The sequence below is a fragment of the Gorilla gorilla genome, chromosome 10, assembly GCF_029281585.2.
Source record: "Gorilla gorilla gorilla isolate KB3781 chromosome 10, NHGRI_mGorGor1-v2.1_pri, whole genome shotgun sequence".
NCBI classification, from domain to species: Eukaryota; Metazoa; Chordata; class Mammalia; order Primates; family Hominidae; genus Gorilla; species Gorilla gorilla.
Genome location: NC_073234.2, coordinates 100813990 through 100828974, shown reverse-complemented (window position 1 = coordinate 100828974; position 14985 = coordinate 100813990). Strand labels below are relative to the sequence as shown.

At 35.0% G+C, this 14985-nt stretch overlaps 1 long non-coding RNA gene across 2 annotated transcripts in view; it reads right to left on the bottom strand.

Moving 5' to 3' along the window:
- Positions 1-1401: 1401 nt before the first annotated feature.
- The window catches only part of LOC129525767 (uncharacterized), a 120852-nt gene continuing 107268 nt past the window's right edge, over positions 1402-14985 (bottom strand). For both annotated transcript variants that reach the window (XR_008670234.2, XR_008670233.1), the window contains exons 4-5: positions 4852-4948; positions 1402-1511 (exon numbers count right to left, since the gene is read on the bottom strand). This is a non-coding gene — a long non-coding RNA (uncharacterized lncRNA). The remainder of the gene's footprint in view (positions 1512-4851; positions 4949-14985) is intronic.

Below are 14985 nucleotides of genomic sequence, written 5' to 3'. Positions count from 1 at the left end.
TAAGTACCAATCTGAACTTGAACCCAGGCATTCTGGAATATAAATAAGCGAATATAATGTCTGTAGGTATATACTTACAGAAATGGTATAGAGCTTACAGAATAAATTCTTATAAACAATAACAAAATAAAAGGAAATTGTGTTTCTAATTTGGTTTATTTAGCAACCCTTAAGGGCTTAAAGGCGAAGATATTACTTAACTCTAATGGAGAGGCCATGTAAGATATTGGCTGGGCATACTGCTGCCTTCTGGGAAGCTCTCTGTAAAGGTGAGTTTAACTGTGAGATGGGGACAGTACATCTCAGGTGAGTAACTGTGAGGTGGGGATCTAACTCATAGGGAGAAATTTAAGTGTAAGTCAATGATTTAAATCACTTAAAATTTTGCCTACCCACCCTCCCCGACCCAGGGAACATTTAGCAATGTCTGGAGACATGTTTGGTTGTGACAACTTGGGGACATTTCTGCCATCAAGTGCCAGAAGTAGGGATCTTGCTAAACATCCTGCAATGCACAGGACAGCCCCCTACAAAAAAGAGTTATTTGGCCCCAAATGCCAACGGTAGCACCGTTGAGCAGGTCCTGAATGAGGAGAAGCCATGAGTCAGCCAAAGCCATGGACACAACAAAAGAGAGTAGGGACATTTAGCCTGTAGAGCACTAACAGTAAAAGCCAAAACAGACAGAAGCTTAGCTGACTATCCACAGTGGCAGAGGTCTTGTATGGAACAATGGAAGCATACTTTTTAGAAGAAAACGGGTCGTCCAAAGGGAATCAAGTCTCTAGAACTATCCTGAACCTTGACTCATATTGAAGTTCTCCCCAAAACCTGCTGAGACATGTTCCTTTTCCTTACTGACGAACCTGTAAAATAAACTCCTCTTACCTGTTATACAGTAAGTATGCCTCTTTTATATTTTTGTATGCTGAAATATCCTAAAAGAACCTCCAAGTTTAATTATTTATGTATTATAGTCTTATGCTCTTTAGTATTGAATATACATTTAAATACTAATAAAATATTTTACCCAAATCATTTATTCATTTCTCAGAATATATTCAAGTTGGTTCCCATATATATTGTTTTCCTGTACATGGTAAAATTAAACTTATAGTGCTGGCATTGATTCTTAAACAGGATATTCAAGAGCTGTTGAGTTAAAATAATTAAGATTATTTAATATGAAGATGGACACAGGTTACTCTGTCAACTACCTGTATTTAAATATTATCAATGACTGAAATTAGAAGAGTCATTTCATAAAACTAATTAAAAAATATTAATATTGTCTTAGAAAATATACATAATATGTATAATTTTTAATGTAAGTTTATAAGAAAGGTTCATACTTACAATATAGTCTCAATTTTTTAAGTCTTCAATGAAATTTTATGATTTTGGTAGATTAAATGATTAAATAATCTCAATTCTCTCTTTGAGATAGGCCTGTCAAATTCTTCTGTATCTGTTTATAATCATTTATTATAGTGTAATTGTTTCAAACACACCTGAAATTATAATTTAGCATATCATTTGAAGTTACAATTTATTAGTAAATATAACAAAGCCTAATATAGAATGAATTCTCAGTTATAATCTAACACTTACTAAATGTATGAGCATGAGCAAATTATATAGTCTCCATAAATCTAAAGATGTATTTTCTACAAAATACAGACAATAGAGCCTATGTTATAGTAGTTGTTCAAAAATTAAGATAATGCATGTAAAGCATGTTATAAGATTATGGACAAATGTTATCAATTATTATTGTTGTTGATACTTCTAATATCATGACATCAGAAAAATACTTTTTTTAAGTGAAAAGTTCATTCAATTAAATGACAACAGCTGCAAAGAATACAACTAATTTATTATGTTTTTGTAATTCTATAGATTATTTTAAATTTGAATCATCATATAAATTATATAACAAAATTCTAAAGTTGAAAATAAGTGACCTAGTTTTAAGTATGACCCCATTTACTTACTGGAAGCTTACAAAATGAAAAACCAGCAAGAACTAATTCTGACAATGTTTCTTTTTAGTCTGACAGCAGGAAAAAACTTGAGCCACAAAAGTACAATTTTCAATGATAGTAGAAGTCAAATTCAATTTCCATATGACAGATAAAGATTAAAAGGTGGTTGTCTCTAAAAATTAAAATTTAGTGTTTAGTGCAAAATACAGTGTTTATGAAGGCAATTGCTCCAAACACTGTGACAGATGTATAAAGCACTGATACTGATTTCTACACCCAAGTCAGAGAATAAATACCAATTGCTACAAAGAGAAGACAATGAAAAACACTAATTGTCATAGCAATGACAGCCCATGGGCTGAGCTGGACTTGCCATTTTAGAAAAATAAGTGAAAATCTGAGTAATATTAAGGTGCCAGCAGGGACCCAGGGACCATAGATAGAGCTCTAAAACTATCCAACAGAAATGTTAGGGGCAGGGGTTTAGGGAGACATCTATGTGAGCTTAGAAATAATTTAAGAGTTATAGAATAGAAAGAAGTAAGGCCAGGCACGGTAGCTCATGCCTGTAATCCCAGCACTTTGGGAGGCTGAGGCGGGCGGATCACGAGGTCAGGAGATCGAGACCATCCTGGCTAACACGGTGAAACCCCGTCTCTACTAAAAATACAAAAAAATTAGCCAGGCATGGTGGCAGGCGCCTGTAGTCCCAGCTACTCGGGAGGCTGAGGCAGGAGAATGATGTGAATCTGGGAGGTGGAGCTTGCAGTGAGCCTAGATCGCGCCATTGAACTCCAGCCTGGCAGCCTGGGCAACAGAGCGAGACTCCATCTTGGGAAAAAAAAAAAAAAAAAAAAGAAAGAAAGAAAAATAAGTAAAGAAGACTTGTCATTTATGTATGACTCCATTGCTTTTTTAGGATTCCTTTTTTTGTGACCTATAGAAACACACACACAAATATACACAAATGAAAAAGAATTTTCTATGATTTTAGCCAGAGAAAAACTGTGGCAAAGTGAGTCATTAAATTACTTTCATTTGGCGAGATAGAAAGAAACTCCAGCTATTAAGTTTTTGGACTGTTATTCCAGTGTGCTACAGCTAAGTGACTGTTTGTTTTGTTTTGTTTTGTTTTTAAGAGCTCAGTTTCTTCTTAGTGAAAGAAGATTGTTCAGTGTGTTCAAAGTAATTGTCAGGCAATTATGTTATTTAAAATCTTTCAGAAGGTGCTTTCCTGAACAATTTAACAATTTAGGAAAAAAATCTAATTTCAAACTCCAGATTAAATTGTTAAAGTTCTAAAATATTCCAATCAGATCTGGAAGGATAGTCTTATTCTTTTCTATTTTCAATAGAGATATTTTAAGGAAGGTGTATTCTGTACCGTGATCTCCCTATATTCTAAAATGAATTGACCTGACGCTTGTCAAGTTAGGGCCAAGCTCAAACCCCAGAGCCTCTTTGTATTTCTGTATTTAAAGATGTAACAGTGTAAGAATATGTGTTATAAATGTAACTGACTACCCAGAGGGAAAGTACCTTGAATATTTTCAATGAGAAAAAATCTACTTTTCTCTTTCTTTTTATCTAGTACTTGTTTTTAATTTGTACTTCATTGAATAATTGTTTCAACCATTCAAGTATTTTTTTAGCTACTCAAAATTCATGACTTTAATATTTTATATTCTAGTCAAGGATGAAAAAAACATAAACACAATGCAAAACAAAAACACTTTTTAAGCAATATGCTGAAATACACTTAACTACGAAGTATAATATTAACTGTAAAGATGGAGCAATTAAGTCTTCCTAGTGGAAGAAATGGTGTCTTAGAAAAGATTCATTTGATCTTGATCTGGTTTTAAAAAATAGTCATTCCCACTTACAAGTAGAAGGCGAACAATGAGAACACATGGACACAGGGAGGGGAACAACACACACTGGGGCCTGTTGGCAGGGGAGGAGGGGTGGGGAAGAGCATCAGGAAAAACAGCTAATGCGTTCTGGACATAATACCCAGGTGATGGGTTAACAGGTGCAGCAAACCACCGTGGCACACGTTTACCTGTGTAACAAACCTGTGCATCCTGCACATGTGGCCCACAATTTAAAATTTTTATTAAAAGGCGGGAGAAACATATTTAATGCAATAAAGCTAGTTTAATTCTTGGGTTCATGCCAAAACACTTATTGATTTATTTCCTTCAGGCAAGCATTGTTCTTGGCATGGAGATAAAACTATGAACAAAATAAAGTTCCAATTTTAAATAAGTTATATTCTGTTGGTGAAAAACAAGGAACTAAGAAATAAATAGGGAATGTGTTAGGTAGTGAAAAGTGCCACAAAATAACATGAAATAAAATCAAACAGGTAACAGGATAGAGCATATCATAGGGAGGATTGCTATTTAGGCAGAGAGGTCAAGGAAAGCCTTTCAAACTGGCCTTTGAGAAGATGCCTAAAGGAAGTGAGATCAACTCATGTGAAGATAGTATATGTGGAAAGTGCATTCAAGAAAGAGAAGGGTAAGAACAAAGACCCTGAGGTGGGATCATGTGTGGACATCTTTGAGGAACAGGTAGTACAAAATAACGAAAACAATATCTAAGTTTAGTTTTGGCTGCAGAGTGGTTAAGGTAGGCTGGAAGTAAGGATAGTAAAGTACATTTCAGATAAGTTGTGTATCATCTCCTAATTTTACTTATGAAAGGAATATGATCTTTGTCTTAGAAAGAAAACTAGTGGCAATATAGTCAATCTCATTGGTTATAAAATATTCAGTGGAGTACCTAAGTGAGCATACTCTGGAGACAGAATGCCTACATTAAACTTCAAAAGGCACCATGCAATCTTGGACAAATTTACCTCACTTGTATGCCAACATTTTCTCTCTATAACATCACTGAAATGAGGTATCTGCAGGATTGTTGTGCATGTAAAGGCTTGATATGAAACCAGACATCTGTTAGATAAGCAAAAACAAAAGAAGAAATTCTCCATTATCTTACCACAAAATGCTGAAATGGGAGAGTTCCCATATCCCCTTCTCAGGGCATGCAACATGGGTTGGCTCGCTTCTTCAGTGCCCCACTGCTCAAACCCATAAGGGAAGCATGCAGACGGGCAGGTCCTGGGGAGCATTTCAGGACTCCCACCCCATGGCAGCGTCTAGGGTTGAGTGTTTATAGCTCCTGAAGCCCTAGTGGGTGTGTGTTACAGTGTGCTCTTTGTTTTGCCATCTGCAGGTGGCTTGTGTTAATCAGCTCAGATAGACCCTCTGCCTTATCACAAGGACAGAGAGCTTTCTGTATCCTGGGTTCTTGCCCTAGTGTACCAGAAACATTGGATCAGACGTGGGTTTGGAGGACGAGCGCAAAGTTTTATGGAATGGTGGAGGTAGCTCTTAGCAAAATGGATGGGGAGCCAGAAGGGGGATGGAATGGGAAGGTGGTCTTCCCTGGAGTTGGGCTGCCTAGCAGCCAGACTCCCCTCCAACTGCCCCTGGCCAAAGTTTCCTTGGCATCCATGTCACTCCACCATCTCTGGCCTGCCACTGTCTGCTGGTGTCTGTCAGTGTCTTCTTCTGCTTCTACTGATATCCAGCCACTTGGGTCTGTGCCCCAGGTTTTTATGAGCACAAGGTTGGGGGGTGGGGGGGGGGGGGTGGGCCAAAAGGCAACTTTTGGGGCATGAAAACAGAAATGCCTGTCCTCATTTAAATTCATGGACACAGGCCTGAGGGTGGAGCCCTCACCAGGTACCCCACCCTTCTCTACCCAGCACTTCCCTGCCCGCCTCCCGTATCAGTGCCAAATGCTGGATGAATTTCAAGAACATGAGAAAGTAGATGGTATCAAATGCTACAAAATACTAATAATTAAAATTGGTCTTTAGGACTTATAGAGTTAATATAAACACAAGAGTAAAAGAAAACAGGTTGCATGTGTTGAAACCACATATTTCAGAAACAGAAATATTTAGGAGGTAAGAATGGCTGAAAGTTGGTGGTGTGATTTTCATTTAATCTTTTCCCTGGATACTTGAGGTAAGAGGGGAAGGCACCTGAGAGTCAAAGAGGTAAATTGGGAAGGTGGAAGGCATACAAAGTTGTAAGAGGCAGACCAGAAAGGAGTCAGGTTTATAAATGAGTTATGGAAAGCTGTGTAAGCCAACAAAATGCTGACATTCTCCTACATTAAGACCCATCTCAGCCCACCATCTCATCTAAAAGTTCCAGACATCCATTTCCAAGACGTCTTAAAAATAATGCAATATTTTACTGATTATTTCTTGCAGAAGACACAAAATGAAATTAAATCACATAGTACATGTCAAAAACTACTCTTTAAGTTATTACTTCCTTTCCAAAAGTTTTATACTCTTCATGTACTCTCAAATCTACCCTATCTCAGCACACATTCTTAGGTCACACTGAATCTACATTTTACCTCTCCTCTCACTGGAATTTTCCCCCTGTGTGATTCACATGTTGATGTAGACCTATCAAGCCATTCCCCAGGGTTCTATTATTTCTATCCACCACTCAATATAGCAAAGGAAGAGATTTTTCCATCAGACCCACCCTCCACAGACAGCAGAGGAGATAAATAATATAAATGCTTATAATTTAAAACTATTGCCTCTCTCAGAATGAAAAGTTGTATCAGAAGATTGCATAGAGACAATATCTTTGGAGGAAACAGAAGACAAATGCACTGTAATTAAAATACTGTTTTTAGGTTTATCTTGTACAATTCATGAGTATTTCAGATTATGAGATTATGTTTTCTTTGGCCTGTTTAGTATGAAACATGCAATTAATGCCTTAACCTCCCTTTTAAAATCGATTCTTAGAAACTAAGTAAACACAAATTATAACGTACAGTGATAGCATTTTGATTTTAGATCTTTGGTGACATTTACTTTGCAGGCCATTGAAGACACTTATCTGAGTTTCACCTTAATCTATTAGACTGGAATGCCACAAAGGGGTCAGAAAAATAAAAGGGAATCATTTTATAAAGCTATTATACATTTTAAAATAGCATGAAAATCATTTGTGAAATGAAAAACAAGAGGTAACTGTCTTCTCTTCTTTCCATAAATGAATTGTAATCAAACCCCTTTGCCTGAAATTGCTCAATATACTTGCATTATCACAGTATTCAAGGCAGTAACTGTGGCACTAGGATTGTTAAAAATCTACTAATTCAATTTTTTTTTCTAAAAGCTTCCCCCATGTTGAGGTTTCTGCCAGTTTCTTATATTATATTGCTATTCATTTGCTAATCTTTAAAAAAATAATTTGACTTCCTTAGGAAAAGAAACAGTAAGTAGGCTACCAGTAAGTAGCACTGCACTATTAGCAGCAATACTGTTTAATTTCACATGTTCCATATTTGAATTGAGATAGAAGGTGACATCTGAGAGTTGTACAGTTGCTGTCAAGAAAAGGCTGAAATGCATTTCTCTCTAAATGTATTATAAAAATACACATAATTATGAATTCTCATGAAATGCCGGAAAATAACAGCCCTCTGTTGGAAGAGGAAGCATAATAACCAATATGTCTCTATTTATTTTTGCTCCAACATGAGGGTAAGGGCTTTCTTTGACAGACAGTGATTTTCAAGCAGGTTTAAGAGATAGAACTCTTGGTGATAGGTAGAAGGGTGAGGATAGAAACCAACAACTTTCTTATTTTCTGAATCTCTGCTCTCTCAATTTTAATCTGACTAGATATTTGGATACTGATAAATTTTTGCATTCAGCCTAGTCCCATAAATCATAGTGCCTTACAGAGTCCACAAAATTTCCCTACCCAAATTAAAGTGCTCTTAATTTATTACAGCAAAACATTGTGTCCATTCTTTATTACATTTGTCGAGTGTTTTTCTTGTTTATATCTACCCTTCCTTTCCTTATATCATTCCTCAATGCTTTCACTGTTAAAGCCAAGTGGAATGTAAAACAAGTTAACTGAATTTAATTAATGCAAAGGAAATGGCTATCCTAGCAAGAGAAACGAAGTAAAAGCTTCCAGAATTCCCTTCACTAGTGAATGAGACTTTCATGGACATAGGTAGAAGCTAGGAAGCATGAAGAAAGAGAGGAATACATTCATAGATAAATTGCTTGGAAATAATTTTTCAAGTATTAAATTATTTAAATAAATTTCTTTTAAACCTATTTATAATTCTAATGGTAGAAATTGCTCATTTCTGAAATCCCAATTTGAAAAATACAGCAAAAGCTAAAATGTCTGGAATGAGTAGAGATTTAGATATATTAAATAATAGAATATATATAAATTATACTACTCAATCAGAATATTGCATCATATTTACTACTAAAACTAAACTTGAATGTGTACATTATTGTTAGATAAAAGGATTTTATGGTCTTTCCATTTTGTAGATTATTTCCATTTTGTAGATTATTGGTCAGTTACAAAATCAAAGCAAACTTTCTTACACATAACATCAGATCATACTTTTCTGTACTTGAGATGAAAAATATGTGAAATACACAAAAGCCTAAAATCTTAGTATTAGTGGGAGCCCGAACTTCCATCTAGTCTAAACCTTTTATTTTATAGACGAAAAGTGTTCTAAGAATTGGTAGTCAAATTCAAAAATCAGTTAAAGTCAGAACATAAAGTCGGAAGAAAGTTGTGATTGGGAGATTAAAAAAATTGAGTTAGTAATCACAAACCAGTCTGAAGATTGTAATTAGGTGTACCGTGAAAGCAATATGTAACAATGTGACAAGGACAACAACTTCCAGTCCAGCCTGGATGTGTATCTCAGCCCTATCAGATTTTAACTTTGTGAGTTTGGGTAAGTAATATTTTGAATGTTGGTCTTAATTATCAGCATATTTTCTATAGCTTGTTATATGTCAAGAATATGGGGCAAATTAAGAAAAAAATATGTTATGTAGTAAATGAGACCATTTTTACCCTAATTTCTTTTGTTTGAAAATTTTCAGACCTATAAGAAATTTGAAAGAACTCCTACATGGCTTTAATTTAGATTCATCAGTTGTTAATCATTTGCTTCATTGATAAATATAGTTGCATATGAGATATAACTATAGATATTGAGTTATTCACATAGATATAGTCATAGAAATAGAGGTAGGCATAAATATAGATACAGATTTGTCTTCTTTTCCAGAAAAATATTGAGAGTAAATTGCAGATACGATGATACTATATTCCTTATTACTTAAGCATCATAATACTTTCTATATTGTCTCATAATGACACAATATTCTCCTACATAATCACAATAACATTATCACACTGAAGAAATATAATATTAATGCAATAATAATCATCTTATATAAGAAATCTTCCCAAGTATCTCAACAATTTAGATTATAGCTGCTTTTTTCCCTCTAAATGATGATCAAAAAATTAAATATTATATCTAATTGTCTTGTTTCTTTAGTTCCTTTAATCTAAAACAGCTCTTACTTTATATTTTATGACATTCACACTGTAGACTCTAGGCCAGTTGCATTATAGACTACCTTGTAGATTTGTTTGTATTTTCATGATTAGATTCAGATTAAATATTTATGTCAACAATACTATATTTTAGATAATGTTGTATCCTTCCCATGGTATCATATCAGGGGAAATATAATTTAAGCTTATGCCATTACTGATTATGCTAATCTTAAACACTTGGCAAAGATGATGTTCACTAGATTTCTCCACTGTAGAGGTACATACCTCTTCCTGTTTTAAATTCATATGTAGTCTATAGTGATACTTGTGATCAGTTGAGCATTAAGTTCCAAGACAACTTTTTACTCAATGGTTTTAGTATGCACTGATAATCTTTGTCTGAATCAGTTATTACAATTTTGGTTACAAAATGATGATGCTTAGTAATTTATACATTTATTTGTTTGATTGATTATTTGTTTTAATTTCTAAAAGATATCCAGCTCATTATCAAAGTTATACTAGATACATGTAAGGAACTAAATACACTTGTGTCTGACTTGGTTAGAACATAACAATAAAAGTGAAAACAATGAGAAAAAATATGAACTTGGTATTCAAATAGAATATTTTAAATGTGATTTTTATGGTCATTTACAAAATCAAAGCAAACTTTCTTACACAGCCATTCTCTCACCTTTTGGTAAAATGCTGTGGAACTCCTAAAGCAAATTCAGTGAACCCGATTTAAAAAACAAGAGTCTAAACTAGTAATTTGACTTCCTCACAGAGTAGAACAGTGGTTACTAGAGACTGAAGAGGTGAAGGAAGTAGGGAAGATGGGGACAGGTTGGTCAATGGCTACAAAGATACAATTAGAAAAGAGGAATAAATTCTGGCATTCTACTGCATCAGACCTGTGCCAGCCTTTTTGGCACCAGAGACAGGTTTCATGGAAGACAATTTTTCCATGGACCAGTGGTGTGGGTCATGGTGGTTTTGGGATGACACTGTTCCAACTTATATCATCAGGCATTAATTAGATTCTAATAAGAATAATAAGGGGTGCAGAACCTAGATCCCTCGCATACGCAGTTCACGATAGGGTTCTCTCTCCTATGAGAACCTAAAGCCGCTGCTGATCTGACAGAAGGTGGAGCTCAGGCAGTAATGCTCACTGGTGGCTCACCTCCCCTCCTACTGTTCCAGTTCCTAACAGGCCACGGACCCATAGGGGTCCAGGACCCCTATGGTCCAGACCACTGTTCTACTGCACAGTAGGGTCAGGATAGTTAAGAGTAAGGTATTATACATTACAAAATAGCTGGAAAATAGGCTTTCGAATGTTCTCACCACAGAGAAATGATAAATGCATGAAATGAGGGTTATGCTGGATACCTTGATTTTATCATTATACAACATATATGTGTGTTGAAACATCAAACTATACCTCATAAAGATGTGCAATTATAATGTGTACATTTTTAAAAAATCATAAACTGTTTTCTTGAAGAAAATTATACCTCTTAAATAAATTATAAACAAAACAAAAATAATAATCTGGATTATAAACAGCTACTGCATACTTATTTTTTATTGCTATAATTTCCAGTTTTATTATTCCTTAAATATTAATAGGTTGTAAGTTTAATGGGGCAGTACGTTTCCTCAGGACAGTGATATTGATTTATATAATTTATTTGGTTTCCCACTGGGCCTGATATCATTATGCATATATAGATAATGTATTTCAAAATTTTTGAAGAATGAATGACTAAATTAATGAATTCCAGCTGCCCACCTCCCTGCACCTCTATTCCCTGGTAAGCACCTTTCTACTCTGTGTTTCTAAGACTTTTTTTAGATTCCGCATGTAAGTGAAAACATAGGTTTTTAATATTTTCAGCAAAGAAAATAATAATAAGTTGGTGATATGATGGATGTATTAATTAACTTGATATAGTCTTCCTGCAAAGTATACACAGATTAAAACATTACATTGTATTCTATAAATATACACAATTATTATTCATCAATTAAAAAAAAGAAGCAGAATAGCCAAACAATACTGAACACAAAGAATAAAGCAGAAGGCATCAGATTACCTGAGTTCAAATTATACTGCAAAACTACAGTAATCAAACAGCATGGTACTATCATAAAAACAGACACATAGGCCAATGGAATGGAACAGAAAACCCAGAAATACATCCAAGAATTTACAGTCAATTGATTTTTTTTTACAAAGGTTCCAAGAACATACATTGGGGAAAGGATAATTTCTTCAATAAATGGTGCTTGGAAAAGTAGAGGGACATATGCAGAAGAGTGAAACTAGACTCCTATCTCTCACCACATACAAAAATCAAGTCAACATGGTCAGATTTCAGGTCTTCAATATAAGATCTGAAACAATGAAAGTAGTAGAAGATAACATTGGGGAAATGCTTCAGGACATTGGTCTGGGAAAAATTTCTTGAGTGCAACCTCAAAAGCACAGGCAACCAAAGGAAAAAATGAACAAATGAGATCACATCAAGCTAAAAATCTTTAGAACAGCAAAGGAAACAACAACGTGAAGAGACAACCTATAGAATAGGAGAAAATATAAGCCAAATATTCAATTGACAAGGGGTTAATAAACAGTCTATAGAGTCAAGTGAGGTGGCTCACTCCTGTAGTTCCAGCTACTCTGGTGGCTGAGGTGGGAGGATTTCTTGAGCCCAGGAGTCCAAGGCACCAGTGAGGTATGATCATGTCACTGCATTCTGACCTGGGAGACAATGACCTTATCTCTAAATAAATAAATAAATGTATTTTTTAAAAAAACAGAATAGATAAGGAACTCAAACAACTTGATAACAGCAAAATAAATAATTATATTTTTAAAATGGGCAAAAAATCTGAATAGGCATTTCACAAAAGAAGGTCTACAAATGACCAACAGGTATGTGAGAAAATACTCAACATCACTAATCATCAGAGAAATGCAAAGGAAAACCGCAGTGAGATATCATCTCACCTCAGTCAAAATGGCTTTCATCAAAAAGACACACACAACAACAACAACAACAAAAACACGTTAATGAGGATGCAGAGAAAGGGAAATGCTAATACACTATTGGTGGAAATGTAAATTAGTACTGCCACTATGGGAAACAGTATGCAGGTTACTTTGAAAGCTAAAACTAGAGCTACCATAAGATCCAGAAATCTCATGTCCAAGCAAATGTCCTAAAGAAAGGAAATTGGTATTTTGAAGAGGTGTTTGCACTCCCACGTTTATCACAGCACTATTCACAATAGCCAAGATACATAGAGAAAATGTAGTACGTATATACTATGGGATATTCAGTCATTTAAAAAAAGAATGAAATCCTCTTATTTCCAGCATGGATAGAACTGTAGGACGTTATGTTAAGCGAAATAAGCCAGGCACAAAGAGACATGTATTTCATGTGCTCATTCATATGTGGTAGCTAAAAAACATTGATCTCATGGAGGTGGAGAGTGAATGACGGTTACCAGAGACTGGGAAAGGGGAGTGGGGAGGAGTGGGGAATTTGGGAATAGTTAATGGTTAGAAAAATACAATTAGATAGAAAGAATAAGATGTAGTGTTCAGTAGCACAATAGGGCAACTACAGTTAACAAGAATTTATTGTATATTTCAAAATAACTAAAGAAGCAGATGTAGATGTCTTCAATACAAAGAAATGACAAATGCTAAGATGATGGATATCCCAATTGCTGACCTGATCATTACAGTGTGTGCTTACATCAATATATCACATGTGCTTCATGCCTATGTACAAATATTATGCATTCAGAAATATTAAAACAAAAAATGTAAAAGTAAATAAATATATTTATTTTTTAAAAAAGAATTAAATTTCTTTAGGATACAGGGAAATGTACTATACTACCATTTTTTACAATTTTAAAAAATATACCTGTATATTATTACCCACAAGATGGTGCTATTTTCCCAGCAGCGAGACCAAAAATAGTCGTGTGGTTTATATGTACAGCTATAAAATTCAGTACATATGACTGAGGGAAAATATTTTCCTATTTGAACTGGAATCACAATTTTTTTCTATTACTGTTCTAAATGTCTGTCTTCCTCCGTAAACTTTTTTTAGAATGTAAATCTATTTCCTAATACTTCAGTTTCACAACCAACTAAGGGCTCAATGTCTCCACATAAATGCCTAACAGTTTTCTCAGATTCAACACATCCAAGATTAAGCTTCTGATCTTCTTCATCACTCTCACCCAAATCTATTTCATCGACAGTTTTCATGTCTCATTGGATAAAAACTGCATCTTTCCCACTCCTTGGGCCCAAAAGTGCTAGAGTCATCATTCACTTCTCTGTTTTATCAATTTGTTCTTTTGTTGTTGTTGTTCTCACATTTCTCTTGCTATCTCTGTCTCCCTCTCTCTCCACATCCAATATGTCGGAAAGTCATGTTGACTCTATTTTCAAAGTATTCCCAGAATCTAACCACTTCTTCTCACCCCTACTGCTGTTATCTTCTTTTTAGCCACCATCACCTCTCTACTGACCTCTTCATTTCAGCCCGTTTTCCTGCAGTGTATTCTTAACCTAGTAGGTAGTGGGTCTTTTTAAATCACCACTCAGATCATGTCCCTGACCTGCTCAAAACATGAAAATGTTCCTGTTTCACTCACAGTGAATGTCTAAGTTCTGGTTCCCTACTACCCTTCTGGCCTCAACTCCTACCATTCCCCACTTCTCTTATTCACCCCAAACCACACCCCAAGTCTTTTCTGCAGACAAAGCAGATACACAACTCTGCTCTAGTTCTTTACTTTGTTTTACTTGGAATGCTATTCCCCAGAGTATTACTTGGCTGCTGCCACACCATCTTCAAGTCTTTCCTCAAATGGTGCCTTCTCAATGAGTCCTACCTAGCCTGCCCCACCTACATCTTCATCATCTCCATGCTACCTCTTTCCTAGCACCCTGTACAGATTACTTACTTATAATTGTTAATGCCTGCCTTCCTCACTCCATGAGAGAAGAGGTTCTGTTTGTTTATTTGATTTCAACCAAAGTTCTGAAATAATAAACTAGTAGGTGCTCAATAAATACTTATTGAATGAATAAGTTATACTCTAAGCATTAATAGTGTTCAGTCAAAAGAGATGAGAAGTTTTTCCTTATAGAAATATGAAAAAGAAAACTAAAGAAGATATCAGTTATATTACATACATGGTATCAATTTTAATTCAAAAGATATTTATTTACAACCGATAATATAAACATATTTTCAATAAATGGCTACCAATAAGCAAAATAGATATCTCTAAAGTTTGCCAAAGCCCACTTGGCGTTACATGCTATAAGTTGATATAACCCCTCCTTCTGGAAAAGATAATAGGAGTTAAATTAGGACGATGCAGCAAGCCAAACTGGGTTTCCTAGAGTGTGTATTTCCATAACACACATGCATTTGTTGCACAAAGGCATAGACATTTTTATATTTCACTTTAGCTTTTGGTTTGATGTGATT